Below are 13,628 nucleotides of genomic sequence, written 5' to 3'. Positions count from 1 at the left end.
ATGGTCTGATCGGTCTTTAAATAGTTCTAAGAAGAGTGAAGCATTATTTCTTGAAAGATGCGTGAAAACTGTTTTCTGGTGACATTTGAAGCGAGAAATAATTAACTAACGTTCTAAATATTGCCACAAGACAAGGTTTCCATGATGTGCTACAGACGACAGTCTTCAACATGGGAGGTAATTACAATGTGACCATTAAAAGAAGTTCCATACGGGCAATTTATCTTCGCCCGTGGGCAAGATAAGAATATCTAGCATGGTTAAATTAATTGGATCTACTTATCTGAGGTGGGAGAAATAATATATTTAAACATTCAACAAACCGCATCTAAATATAAAATATAGGCGACATTCGCGACATTCTAGTTTTTTTATCTGAGTAACATTTACAGCATTCACAGCATTCGCGACCTGCGTAACATGCATGACATATACGTTATATGCGACATTCTCGACCTTCGTAACATGCATGACATACACGTTATATGCGACATTCTCGACCTACGTAACATGCATGACATTCACGTTATATGCGATATTCTCGACCTTCGTAACATGCATGACATACACGTTAAATGCGACATTCTCGACCTTCGTAACATGCATGACATACACGTTATATGCGACATTCTCGACCTTCGTAACATGCATGACATACACGTTATATGCGACATTCACGACCTTCGTTACATGCATGACATACACGTTATATGCGACATTCTCGACCTTCGTAACATGCATGACATACACGTTATATGCGACATTGGCGACCTTCGTAACATTCATGACATATACGTTATATGCGACATTCTCGACCTTCGTAACCTGCATTACATACACGTGCACGTTATATGCGACATTCACGGCCTTCATAACATGCATGACATACACGTTATATGCGACATTCTCGACCTCCGTAACATGCATGACATACACGTTATATGCGACATTCTCGACCTTCATTACATGCATGACATATACGTTATATGCGACATTCGCATCATGCACAGCTTTTCTGACAGTCACGACATTTGCTACGTACACAATTTTTGATTTGTTTCTCAAATAAAAAAATAATACACATTATTGTCTTTTGAATATCAACTTGTTTAGAAAGGTGCTATGTATGTAATGCCGGTTTTCAGCTGCATGAGGATGACCGAGTGACTAATTAAAAATCGTTTAAATAGACGTACATTTTGTTTTCAAAACATAATTATGACATGTTTTTAAACACAGTAAAACTTTGAAAAGAAAGTTAAAATTGTTTTTCGAACTCAAAACCCGTTTTATTGCTAATAATTCAGGTTGCAAGATATGCAACAACATGAATAGAATATGTATGCATATTAATTATTGGTAATCGGGTACAGGAATTGGACATAAGTGTTTAATAGTACGTAAATTAATAACCATCTATACATGTACGGGGCCTCTGTTGTTTTATCCCCTTCTACGAAATAGAGCAGTATTACACCGTGTCAACTATGTTATTCGGATAGCGGTATAAAACACCAGAGGCTCTGTTTGGTTATGTATTTTTCGTGAAAACATAAAAGTACAATGTTATACAGAGTGATAGAAATATTCAGGTAATAATTTGAATGTCACACAAGTAAGGGTGATGATATATTAGATAATATTAATTCCTGCCACTACATACATTATGTTACAGAAATAGTCAATTCACAGATACCATAAGGACTCTGAAAGTCAAGGTTAATTATCATTTAAAGTGACAATCTTATTCAAAATCAAATGACAATGCAAACACATGTATAACATACACAAATTTTTAGTAATAAACTACTTACTAAATAATGAATTTATGAAAAATATTAATAACTTATAGCAAGATTGTAACATTGTATTTAATAGTTGAAAACGCAAACAATATTAAACGATTGGTGAGTGCTAAAAGATTTTCGGTGATCTACTATTGTCTCATAAGGCAGAAATATCATGTTTTCTGCAACTTTCTATCAAAATAAACACAATGTTATTTATGTCTTCGACATTTATTAATCTTTTTTTTTGTATATTAAAACAATTGTTTAAATTGTGGTAAATCTTATTTGGGAGTAAGAGTGCATCGTTAATATTTAGTGTAATAGAGATACGCTTGTATGGGCAAAACATTGCTGGGAGGGGTTGGGGTGTTCTTGTTCATTTTGAATTAGGTATATACAATATACAGTATAGATTGAGTTTTACTATGACTAGGGTTGCAGAGATAAATGATAAACGGCGGACTAGTTAACAAAGCACACCACACCAGTGGAGATGGTATTTTTGTAATTCCTAATTACGCTGAATGATAGCACAAACACAATTAATATATGTATCTCGATCACTGGAAATAAAGAGCATATAAGACCGCAACATTTTCATTTATGTAGAATGTAAGGTTTTACAACCAACACACTTCGGAGTTACGAATGTTGATTTCAAGTGAATATAAGAAAATACTACAAATTGAATATAATTAATATAAATATAAGAACACAGCAAATATATGAAATGTACAATACAAAATACATGGGCATCGCCCATTTTATGAACAAATACAAACGGGCTAAATTATTTTCTATAGTTTAATACTTACAAATAAATGACTATAATATATGGTAAAATAACTCACCGGACTGCATGCCAGTAAACGTATAAACATATATTGAACAAAGAGTTCCTTGAAGTACTAAAGTTCTTTAGTACTTCGGATGTTTGAAACATCAAGCGATGATAGACATAATTGAAATTTGTTAAAACGAAAATTTGATTAAATCATTAACCGTTTAATTAATGTATTGTTTTAGTGCATGATTCCGTTCGAAGCACGTTTCGTATTGTAATTGTTAGTATTAGTTGCATGTAACCCTGAATATCTCGGGTGATATCTTTCCGTGTGCAATAAATAGTTTCGATGCAAAGCATCAAAGACGCCGCAAATGTTTTTTGAAACTTGACTAAAAGGAAGCAGATAGATTTCACCAGCATATCAAGTTTGAGGAACCTGGATACAAGCATTCTTCAGTCACCCTTTGGGGTATAACACTCGGAGGTTCTGTAATACTAACAATTATGAACTTAAAGGTCTTATGTTTTTAGATATGAGCTAAGTGTGACAGAAGTTTTGGAAACAATACGGGAAATTATATACTCTTCCAGTTTATAAGGGGTATGGTGATAAAAACTGAGCTGGTATTCAGTATGTGTATACCACGTGATAAATTACGTCATATACGCTACGTCGGAAGGCAACATTTTGCTTAAAATAAGAATTAAATCAATAAGAATTAAATTTACTACAGTTTAAATGAAACAAAGGGCAGTCTATGTCGCTTAAAGAGCTCCTTCTTCGTTTTATTACCGAGGTTTAATAAGGTGATTAGTTTCAACAAACACTTCGACAAACCTGTTTCAAAATAATGATTTGGCAGTGCTCCGATAGACGGTCGTATTGTAAAGGTTTGTCGAAGAGTTTAAAGAAACCAAACTCTCAATCAAGTTCTGGTAAAATACCGAATGTGTGGCCCCGTGAGCGACATAGACGGCGCTATGTTTCATTTAAAAGGGTGAAGAAATAGGAAATTTATCTTGTTTAAAGTCTTCATTCGAAGCAAAATATTATTTTGCCTTCCGACGTAGCATTTATGACGCAAGTATGTTAAACATAAAATTAGGTGTATTACATAAAATTAATGAAAATAAAGTATTTCAGATAATATTAAGTTATTAAAGCATATGACCAGTGACATACTTAACATAAAAAAATGACCTAGTTAGGAAATGACTTAAGGTGACTTTAGATGTTTCATGAATACTAGCCCAGGAGAATATATGAGAAAATAAATTGAAAGTAATTATTTTAAGTTAAGTGGTATTTATTATCAAAAATGAGCAATTATGATATTTAAAATAAAGTTTACATGATTGTATACAAGAATTAGCAAGAATACAATGGTCTGAATAAACAAACTGTACTGTATTTAGAGGCATGTTAGAAGTACAACAGGGCCCGTAATACAGAAGCATATTAAGCAAATTTTAGATATTTTAATTAATTAGAAAAAGGGATATATTTCCAAAATCATATAAGAACTTCAAGAAGTTTTATCTGCTTAAGCATTAAAAATAGAAATATTCATCTATTTATCTAAATTAAACCTCAAATATTCTTTAATGTTTAAAATCACAGTCACCGTATATTTTAGTAATGTAAACTTATCGACGAAATGAATGTATATCCAAATGACTTCTCTTAACCGTTTTCACGTTTTTTAAGTGTTTGATCAAAAATGCATTTATCGTAATAAGAGCATGCCTTAAAACCGACAGTATAATCTAAATTTCTAAATTTAGGGCGCACAACGTCACTACGATATTTGCATATCACGTGACTCTCTTAATACTATGAATACTACTTTATATACGGTGAAATAATTTTATAATTTAACTAAGAATTAATTCGTTTAAATATTGTTTAAACAAAATAATCATACTTATACTGCTTGACTAACACTATATTTTAACTTAGAAGTAATTCGTTTAAATATTTTTAAAACAAAATAATCATACTTACACTGTTTATATTTTCATAAATTTTCCAATTGAAAGCAAAATTATAATATCATTCATTTATATGAAATGAATGTCATTGAAACTTTCAAGTTTGCCAATTTTGAAAATCAGATTATTTTAAATATGCAAAACATTCGCAGAAACTTTTTTTTCTATTTTCTTTAATGAATCGGGTCCTACATTTCGTAAACCAAGCTATATAAATCCCGTAGCCCACGAGTTTGGGGACAAGTTATTAAATACCCATTATATATGTCCAAATGTCTATAATAATGGTATAAGACATACGTTTTATGTATCTTGGTGTTTCTTTTTTCTTTAATCAGTGAATACAATTGTTTGTTCATAAAGGTTGCTTTTATTAAACATATTTTATAGTTTTATTTTACGAAAATAATGTTGGCTGGTCCATTTTGATCACGTGACCCTCTGTGGTACAACATTGAAACCTATTCCAATAATGATATCGTTTAAAGAAATTAAATAAAATTACAGCAGCTTCCATATATGCTAGTAATCATAAGCATATTTGTAGCAGTTATGATATCTAAATAAATTAATAACATATCTCAAAACTGTTTTTATTTCTTCCATGTGAACATAGCAAACCATTTTTTTTTACATTCTTTAAAAACATATAGATACATAGATATTAAAAGCACAGCAGTAAGGGCAATTCATGATCAAAATATTAATGACAATAATGCAACTAAACCAATACGTATTTGGAGTTGTCATCCTAGCAATATTGTAGTTCTGAATTAAGTTACTGTTAAACTTTAGTATACCAAAGTTTTTACGAGCTTGTGATTTTCACGATGATATTTTATTACTATGTTTTATCTGCAATTCAGACGCATTCAATGCCATCTAGAATTTCTTATGACTACCTTACTACTGGTATCAAGTCATTTTTATTCGCATTCAGTATTAGATTATTACAGTACATTTTATTTTACATTTCCTGCGAGTAAAATTACTTCCCTAATTTACCTAACATTTTATGCTTAGTTTATATTGGTTAATTAAAGGTAACCAATAACTACATACTGTTGTTATAGTATATCTATCACATTCTTCTATCCTTCTTTAATGCTTTGCATCAGTAGTCTTTCTTGTATTTGCTGAGCAATGTCGTAAATGTCGCGAATAGTGTGAAAATGGTGAATGTTGCGATAATGGCATAAATATGGCTAACGTCGCCAGAGTTCCGAATGCCTCGAATGCCTCGAATGTCAGGAATGTTGTGAATGTTGCTCAGACCATACACATCGAATGCCTCGAATGTCAGGAATGTTGTGAATGTTGCTCAGACCATACACATCGAATGCCTCGAATGTTGTGAATGTTGCTTAGACCATACACATCGAATATTGCAAATATCGTGAATGTCACGAAACGTCATGACTTTCGGAATAAAATAATGATTAAACATAAAACAAATATTTGAAAATGTCGAATGTCGTAACGGAATCTTCAGCCAACTGCACACAGCTCAATAAAGTTCAGTGTAAATTGACCATGAATGTTTACATCGTTAGTATCACGTTATCTTATTCTTGTAAATTATTAATTATTAACTAGAATATTTTCCGATGTTTTGTTAATTACTTTTATATTTATAAATGTATCTTGTAAAATGATGCCAATACAGAGGAATTGCACATCTTAGTTAGTTTTAAAACGTATTTACAACAACTATAAATAAGCGCATCGACACATTTTCGGATGCGCAATTTGGATTTCGAAAAAGATAGCTCAACAGTGACGCAATTTATAACAGTAATTAAATCTTTCCACTTTTCTGAAAAGAAACCCGACAATAAAATGCTTTTTTAATATATCACAAAAGTGACTTGGTAATATGCCAACATATTCACTGAATCAATGAAGCACTCATTTAAAATACAGTCGCTACAATCCGACTTATTACGTTTTAAATGCTTATTTGCACTAAGCACTTCAATAACAGAAATTGGTTGGTCTTACTCTGGAAATGTCGAATTTTCTTCATTAAAATCATGACTTGAACAAACTTGCTCAGCCTCATCGTTAGTGCAATCAAACGTATTGCTGCTAAGGTTTTCAAAATAAATGTTTGCCATAGATCATCATGTGACATTAGAACCGTAAGATTGAACTTTTGACAATACAGTATATTTTTATTTACTCCTCATACTATTTTATCTTATATAGTGTCAAAGGCAATCAAATACATTTTAATAAATATAGCAAATATTGACATTGTGCTAACATTTATTCAGAAAATGAATACAGGAAAACGAAACGAACAGCGTATTTATGGAATCGAAAAGTTCAGGTGCCTATCAAATAGCAATAATTTCGACCATATTCGTAGGGTACGAGGAATGATCCAACAAATCGTCTTAAAATATGCAGTAAAACTACCGAAAATCGTTCAAAGTAAATCAGTTTGGCCTAGTTGATATGTTTGACATGAGATACTCTCAATCAAATGATTATAACAGTGCGTGACAATGAGGCAATCTTTGACATGCACAATGCACATAAAAAACAGAACGACACATTTCATTGCACAACAACATAACACATGGTGAGGTCGGAAACAGATTTAAACATGAAATCAAAACATAGTGTGCTTTAGAATTTAATCAGACTGAAATTAACTGCATAAAATGTTTTTTTTTATATGGCAAATGTTGACAAGCCACAGAGTCAGACTCTGTACGCTATATTTATGGACAGTCCAAATTTTAGATACGCAGGTCATGCACTTTATAATTAACCATGATTAACCTTGTAATAATCATGTTTGCGCTTTAAGCCCAGTTGTGTGTTTAATCTTTAATTCGACGGAAGTAAACATGCCAACTTTTCGTAATTTTCCTGACACGTACAGAAACACCCGTTGACGTTTATGATATCAATCCTATCTACGAGTGAATAAAACCATTATAGAACCTTGATGGTCCTCCTTTGCCAACTTAGACATCGTCCTCTGGTGACTATGGATTACGTGATTATGACACATTCGTCGTTCTCCCTTGGTATCTTTGGATGACATGAAAACGGCACCATAGTTGTAGTTATGTATGACGTGATAATAGAACCTTAGTGGTCCTTCTTGGTAGCTACATATGACGTGAGTACATGTATGGCATAACAGTGGTCCTCCCTTTGTAGAACGTGAGAAAGGCTCCATAGTGATCCTCCTTTTGAAGCTTTGGATGACATGACAATGACACCTTAGTGGTAATCTTTTGGAAGCTATTGATGACGTGAGCACATGTATGACAGATAAGTGGTCCTCCCTTATATGCTAAGGATGAAGTGAGAACATGTAATACACATTTGTGGTCCTCCTTTGGTGGCCATGGGTGACATGAGAATGGCGCTATAGTGGTCCTCCTTTGGACGCTATGGATGACGTGAGAACGGCGCCGTAGTTGTCCTCTTTTGGTAGCTATGTATGACATAACAATAGCACCTAAGTGGTCCTCCTTTGGTAGCTATGGATGACTTGAGTATGGCACCAAAGTGATCCTCCCTCGGTAGCTATGGATGGGTTGAGAATGGCACTAAAGTGGTCCTCCTTTGGTAGCTATGGATGACGTGAGAATGGCGCCATAGTGGTCCTCCATTGGAAGCTATGTGTGACGTGGGAATGGCACCATAGTGGTCCTCCCTCGGTAGCTATGGATGGGTTGAGAATGGCACCAAAGTGATCCTCCCTCGGTAGCTATGGATGGGTTGAGAATGGCACCATAGTGGTCCTCCTTTGGTAGCTATGGATGACGTAAGAATGGCGCCATAGTGGTCCTCCCTTGGAAGCTATGTGTGACGTGGGAATGGCACCAAAGTGATCCTCCCTCGGTAGCTATGGATGGGTTGAGAATGGCACAGTGGTCCTCCTTTGGTAGCTATGGATGACGTGAGAATGGCGCCATAGTGGTCCTCCCTTGGAAGCTATGTGTGACGTGGGAATGGCGCCATAGTGGTCCTCCCTCGGTAGCTATGAATGGGTTGAGAAAGGCACCAAAGTGGTCATCCTTTGGTAGCTATGGATGACGTAAGAATGGCGCCATAGTGGTCCTCCCTTGGAAGCTATGTGTGACGTGGGAATGGCACCAAAGTGGTCCTCCCTCGGTAGCTATGGATGGGTTGAAAATGGCACCAAAGTGGTCCTACTTTGGTAGCTATGGATGACGTGAGAATGGCGCCATAGTGGTCCTCCCTTGGAAGCTATGTGTGACGTGGGAATGGCACCACAGTGGTCCTCCCTCGGTAGCTATGGATGGGTTGAGAATGGCACCCAAGTGATCCTCCCTCGGTAGCTATGGATGGGTTGAGAATGGCACCAAAGTGGTCCTCCTTTGGTAGCTATGGATGACGTGAGAATGGCGCCATAGTGGTCCTCCCTTGGAAGCTATGTGTGACGTGGGAATGGCACCACAGTGGTCCTCCCTCGGTAGCTATGGATGGGTTGAGAAAGGCACCAAAGTGGTCCTCCTTTGGTAGCTATGGATGACGTAAGAATGGCGCCATAGTGGTCCTCCCTTGGAAGCTATGTGTGACGTGGGAATGGCGCCATAGTGATCCTCCCTCGGTAGCTATGGATGGGTTGAGAATGGCACCAAAGTGGTCCTCCTTTGGTAGCTATGGATGACGTAAGAATGGCACCATAGTGGTCCTCCCTCGGTAGCTATGGATGGGTTGAGAATGGCACCAAAGTGGTCCCCCTTTGGTAGCTATGGATGACGTGAGAATGGCGCCATAGTGGTCCTCCCTTGGAAGCTATGTGTGACGTGGGAATGGCACCACAGTGGTCCTCCCTCGGTAGCTATGGATGGGTTGAGAATGGCCGCAAAGTGGTCCTCCTTTGGTAGCTATGGATGACGTAAGACTGGCGCCATAGTGGTCCTCCCTTGGAAGCTATGTGTGACGTGGGAATGGCGCCATAGTGGTCCTCCCTCGGTAGCTATGGATGGGTTGAGAATGGCACCAAAGTGATCCTCCCTCGGTAGCTATGGATGGGTTGAGTATGGCACCAAAGTGATCCTCCCTCGGTAGCTATGGATGGGTTGAGAATAGCACCAAAGTAATCCTCCTTTGGTAGCTATGGATGACGTGGGAATGGCGCCATAGTGGTCCTCCCTCGGTAGCTATGGATGACGTGGGAATGGCACCAAAGTGATCCTCCCTCGGTAGCTATGGATGGGTTGAGAATGGCACCAAAGTGGTCCTCCTTTGGTAGCTATGAATGACGTGGGAATGGCGCCATAGTGGTCCTCCCTCGGTAGCTATGGATGGGTTGAGAATTGCACCAAAGTGATCCTCCCTCGGTAGCTATGGATGGGTTGAGAATGGCACCAAAGTGGTCCTCCCTTTGAAGCTATGTGTGACGTGGGAATGGCACCACACTGATCCTCCCTCGGTAGCTATGGATGGGTTGAGAATGGCACCAAAGTGATCCTCCCTCGGTAGCTATGGATGGGTTGAGAATGGCACCAAAGTGGTCCTCCTTTGTTTGCTATGGATGACGTGGGAATGGCGCCATAGTGGTCCTCCCTTGGTAGCTATGGATGGGTTGAGAATGGCACCAAAGTGATCCTCCCTCGGTAGCTATGGATGGGTTGAGAATGTCACCAACGTGGTCCTCCCTTGGAAGCTATGTGTGACGTGGGAATGGCACCAAAGTGATCCTCCCTCGGTAGCTATGGATGACTTGAGTATGGCACCAAAGTGGTCCTCCTTTGGTAGCTATGGATGACGTGAGAATGGCGCCATAGTGGTCCTCCTTTGGTAGCTATTGATGACGTAAGACTGGCGCCATAGTGGTCCTCCTTTGGTAGCTATGTATGACGTGGGAATGGCGCCATAGTGGTCCTCCTTTGGTAGCTATGTATGACGTAAGAATGGCGCCATAGTGGTTCTCCTTTGTTAGCTATGGATGACGTGAGAACGGCGCCATAGTTGTCCTCTTTTGGTAGCTATGTATGACATAACAATAGCACCTAAGTGGTCCTCCTTTGGTAGCTATGGATGACTTGAGTATGGCACCAAAGTGGTCCTCCTTTGGTAGCTATGGATGACGTGGGAATGGCGCCAAAGTGGTCCTCCTTTGGTAGCTATGGATGACGTGGGAATGGCGCCATAGTGGTCCTCCTTTGGTAGCTATGGATGACGTGAGAATGGCGCCATAGTGGTCCTCCCTTGGAAGCTATGTGTGACGTGGGAATGGCGCCAAAGTGGTCCTCCTTTGGTAGCTATGGATGACGTGAGAATGGCGCCATAGTGGTCCTCCCTTGGAAGCTATGTGTGACGTGGGAATGGCGCCATAGTGGTCCTCCTTTGGTAGCTATTGATGACGTAAGACTGGCGCCATAGTGGTCCTCCTTTGGTAGCTATGTATGACGTGGGAATGGCGCCATATTGGTCCTCCTTTGGTAGCTATTGATGACGTAAGAATGGCACCATAGTGGTCCTCCTTTGGAAGCTATGTATGACGTGGGAATGGCGCCATAGTGGTCCTCCTTTGGTAGCTATGTATGACGTAAGAATGGCGCCATAGTGGTCCTCCTTTGGTAGCTATGTGTGACGTGGGAATGGCGCCATAGTGGTCCTCCTTTGGTAGCTATGTGTGACGTGGGAATGGCGCCATAGCGGTCCTCCCTCGGTAGATATGGATCACGTGAGAGTGGTCCTCCTTTGGTAGCTATTGATGACGTAAGAATTGCGCCATAGTTGTCCTCCTTTGGTAGCTATGTGTGACGTGGGAATGGCGCCATAGTGGTCCTCCCTCGGTAGATATGGATCACGTGAGTGGTCCTCCTTTGGTAGCTATGTACGAGGTTGGAATGGCGCCATAGTGGCCCTCCTTTAGTAGCTATGGATGGCGTAATAATGGCGCCATAGTGGTCTTCCTTTGGAAGCTATAAATGACGTGAGAATAGCGCCGTAGTGGTCCTCCCTTGGTAGTTATGGATGATATGAGAATTGCTCCACAGGGGTCCTCCCGTGGTAGCTATAGGTGACGTAAAAATGACGCCATAGTGATCCTCTCTCGGTACCTATGGATGACGTGGGAATAGCGCCATTGTGGTTCACCTTTGGTTGCTATGAATGACATGAGAATGGCGCCATAGTGGTCCTCCCTTCATAGATATGAATGACGTGAGAATGGCGCCACAGTGGTCCTCCCTCGGTTGCTATGGATAACGTGAGAATGGCACCACAGTGGTCCTCCCTCGGTTGCTATGGATGGCCTGAGAATGGCGCCATATTTGTTCTCCCTTGGATGGTATGGATGACCTGAGAATGGCGCCACAGTGGTCTTTCGTTGGTAGGTCATCCTTTGGTAGCTATGGATGATGAGAGAATGGCGCAATAATGGTCCTCCTTTAGTAGCTATGGATGACGTGAGAATGGCCACAGTGGACCTAATTTTATTGATATGCACTATGCAAACTAGATGAAATATAGATGATTAAATTGTTGTTCGTAACGGGATAACCCTCAGGTGTTAAAATTTGATAATAAGTTCATAATATTAATTAAGTTTAATTGCATAGTTTAATTTTTAAGGCAAAAAAAGAAAAACGATTGATCTTTCAGTCTCCAATAAATTCATGAGTACAAACAATCCTAAATGTAAAAAATGAAAGGGTAGGTATATAATTATGTGGGTATTTGAGCCTAAAATATTCGTTATTTCTTTCATGCTTTTCAATAAAATATGGAGGTTTATCAGTGAAATAACAACAGTGAAAATATCAATTTGGTATTTTCACTGCAAAATAAGGAGTGAAAATATCAACTTTCAAAAATATAAGAAATGATAATGAGTTTTCAGATATGGGTCTTTCCATAATAAACTTGACAATAAATGACAGAAATAAAATCTTTCTTCTAAACATATAAAAGCAGTAAATATTTTATTAAGACAACAAATATGTTGTACTATTTCTGGTCTGCAATTAACTGAATGTGTACCTTTTTTGTTAGGTCGATGAACCGAGGAAATATAATTTTAAAATGGACTCAACAATTTCATGCATGCCAAATTCATCACATCCATAAAGACCATTGAGCGAGTTCAAAGATAGCATTTATTTATTTGATACTTTAGGATCAGATAGGACAAATACAAGACGGAATTAAAATTCAATTGTCACAAATGTATGGGGAAAGCTAGTGCCCAGTGTCATAAAACAAACAAATGACATTGTTTGAGGCCTCCTTGCCATTGCATTTTATTGCTTTAGTAAAACATTCAGAGTACAATTCTTTCAATACTATGCAAATGGAAAACTTTAAGCATTTCCAACAACAAGTAAAACAATAGGATTTAGACGGAATAAACAATTAAAAATGTAATATTTAGATAAAAATGTTATTCAATAGTACATGCATGAATGTAGTTATGCTGCGTATACTTTTTATATTCCGCATTTATACATCAATTTTTACATATTTATGCAGTTTTGTTGTTCATTTCTTATACAATTTGGGACTGTATTAACAATATTCTTGGTAAATTATTTACTTGTGTTTTAAGTGATAGAATCACAAACTATGTAGAGAACAAAGAAATAATTAACAAATGCCAGACTGATTTTACAAAGGGATTTTTGACAACAGATAATATGTTTATTTTAGAGCAATTAATAGCAAACCTAAACCATCACAAAAATAAATTGTTATGTGCATTCATAGACCTTAAACAAGCTTTTAACAGAGTATGGAGAGATGGACTGTGGGGAAAAGTGCAAAATTGTAATATTGATGGCAAATCTTTAAAAGTTATAGTGATATGTACAACAAAATTAAGTCATCTGGTTTCTCCTCAACTACATCAAAGCACTCATATTTCTTTCCTTCTAACAAAGGAGTGAAGCAAGGGGAAAATCATTCGCTTCTTTAATTTTCTTTTTTCTTAATGATCTACACAGTTACCTACAGTCAAGACCCACAGTTAACGGAATTTCATTAAATCTAAATGAAGATAACGCAATTTTTCAATATTTGAAACTTTTCAAATACATATGCGGATGATACATTAGTTT

At 37.7% G+C, this 13,628-nt stretch overlaps 1 protein-coding gene across 3 annotated transcripts in view; it reads left to right on the top strand.

Annotated features, from left to right (window-relative positions):
- LOC128234115 (uncharacterized) overlaps nt 1-13,628 on the top strand; it is a gene marked incomplete at its 3' end in the record, with an annotated part of 70,957 nt that overhangs the window by 21,374 nt on the left and 35,955 nt on the right.

Source organism: Mya arenaria, chromosome 5 (genome assembly GCF_026914265.1).
Source record: "Mya arenaria isolate MELC-2E11 chromosome 5, ASM2691426v1".
In the NCBI taxonomy this organism is placed as follows: Eukaryota; Metazoa; Mollusca; class Bivalvia; order Myida; family Myidae; genus Mya; species Mya arenaria.
Note: the sequence above shows the minus strand (reverse complement) of the source record. Positions and strands in the feature narration are given on the sequence as shown.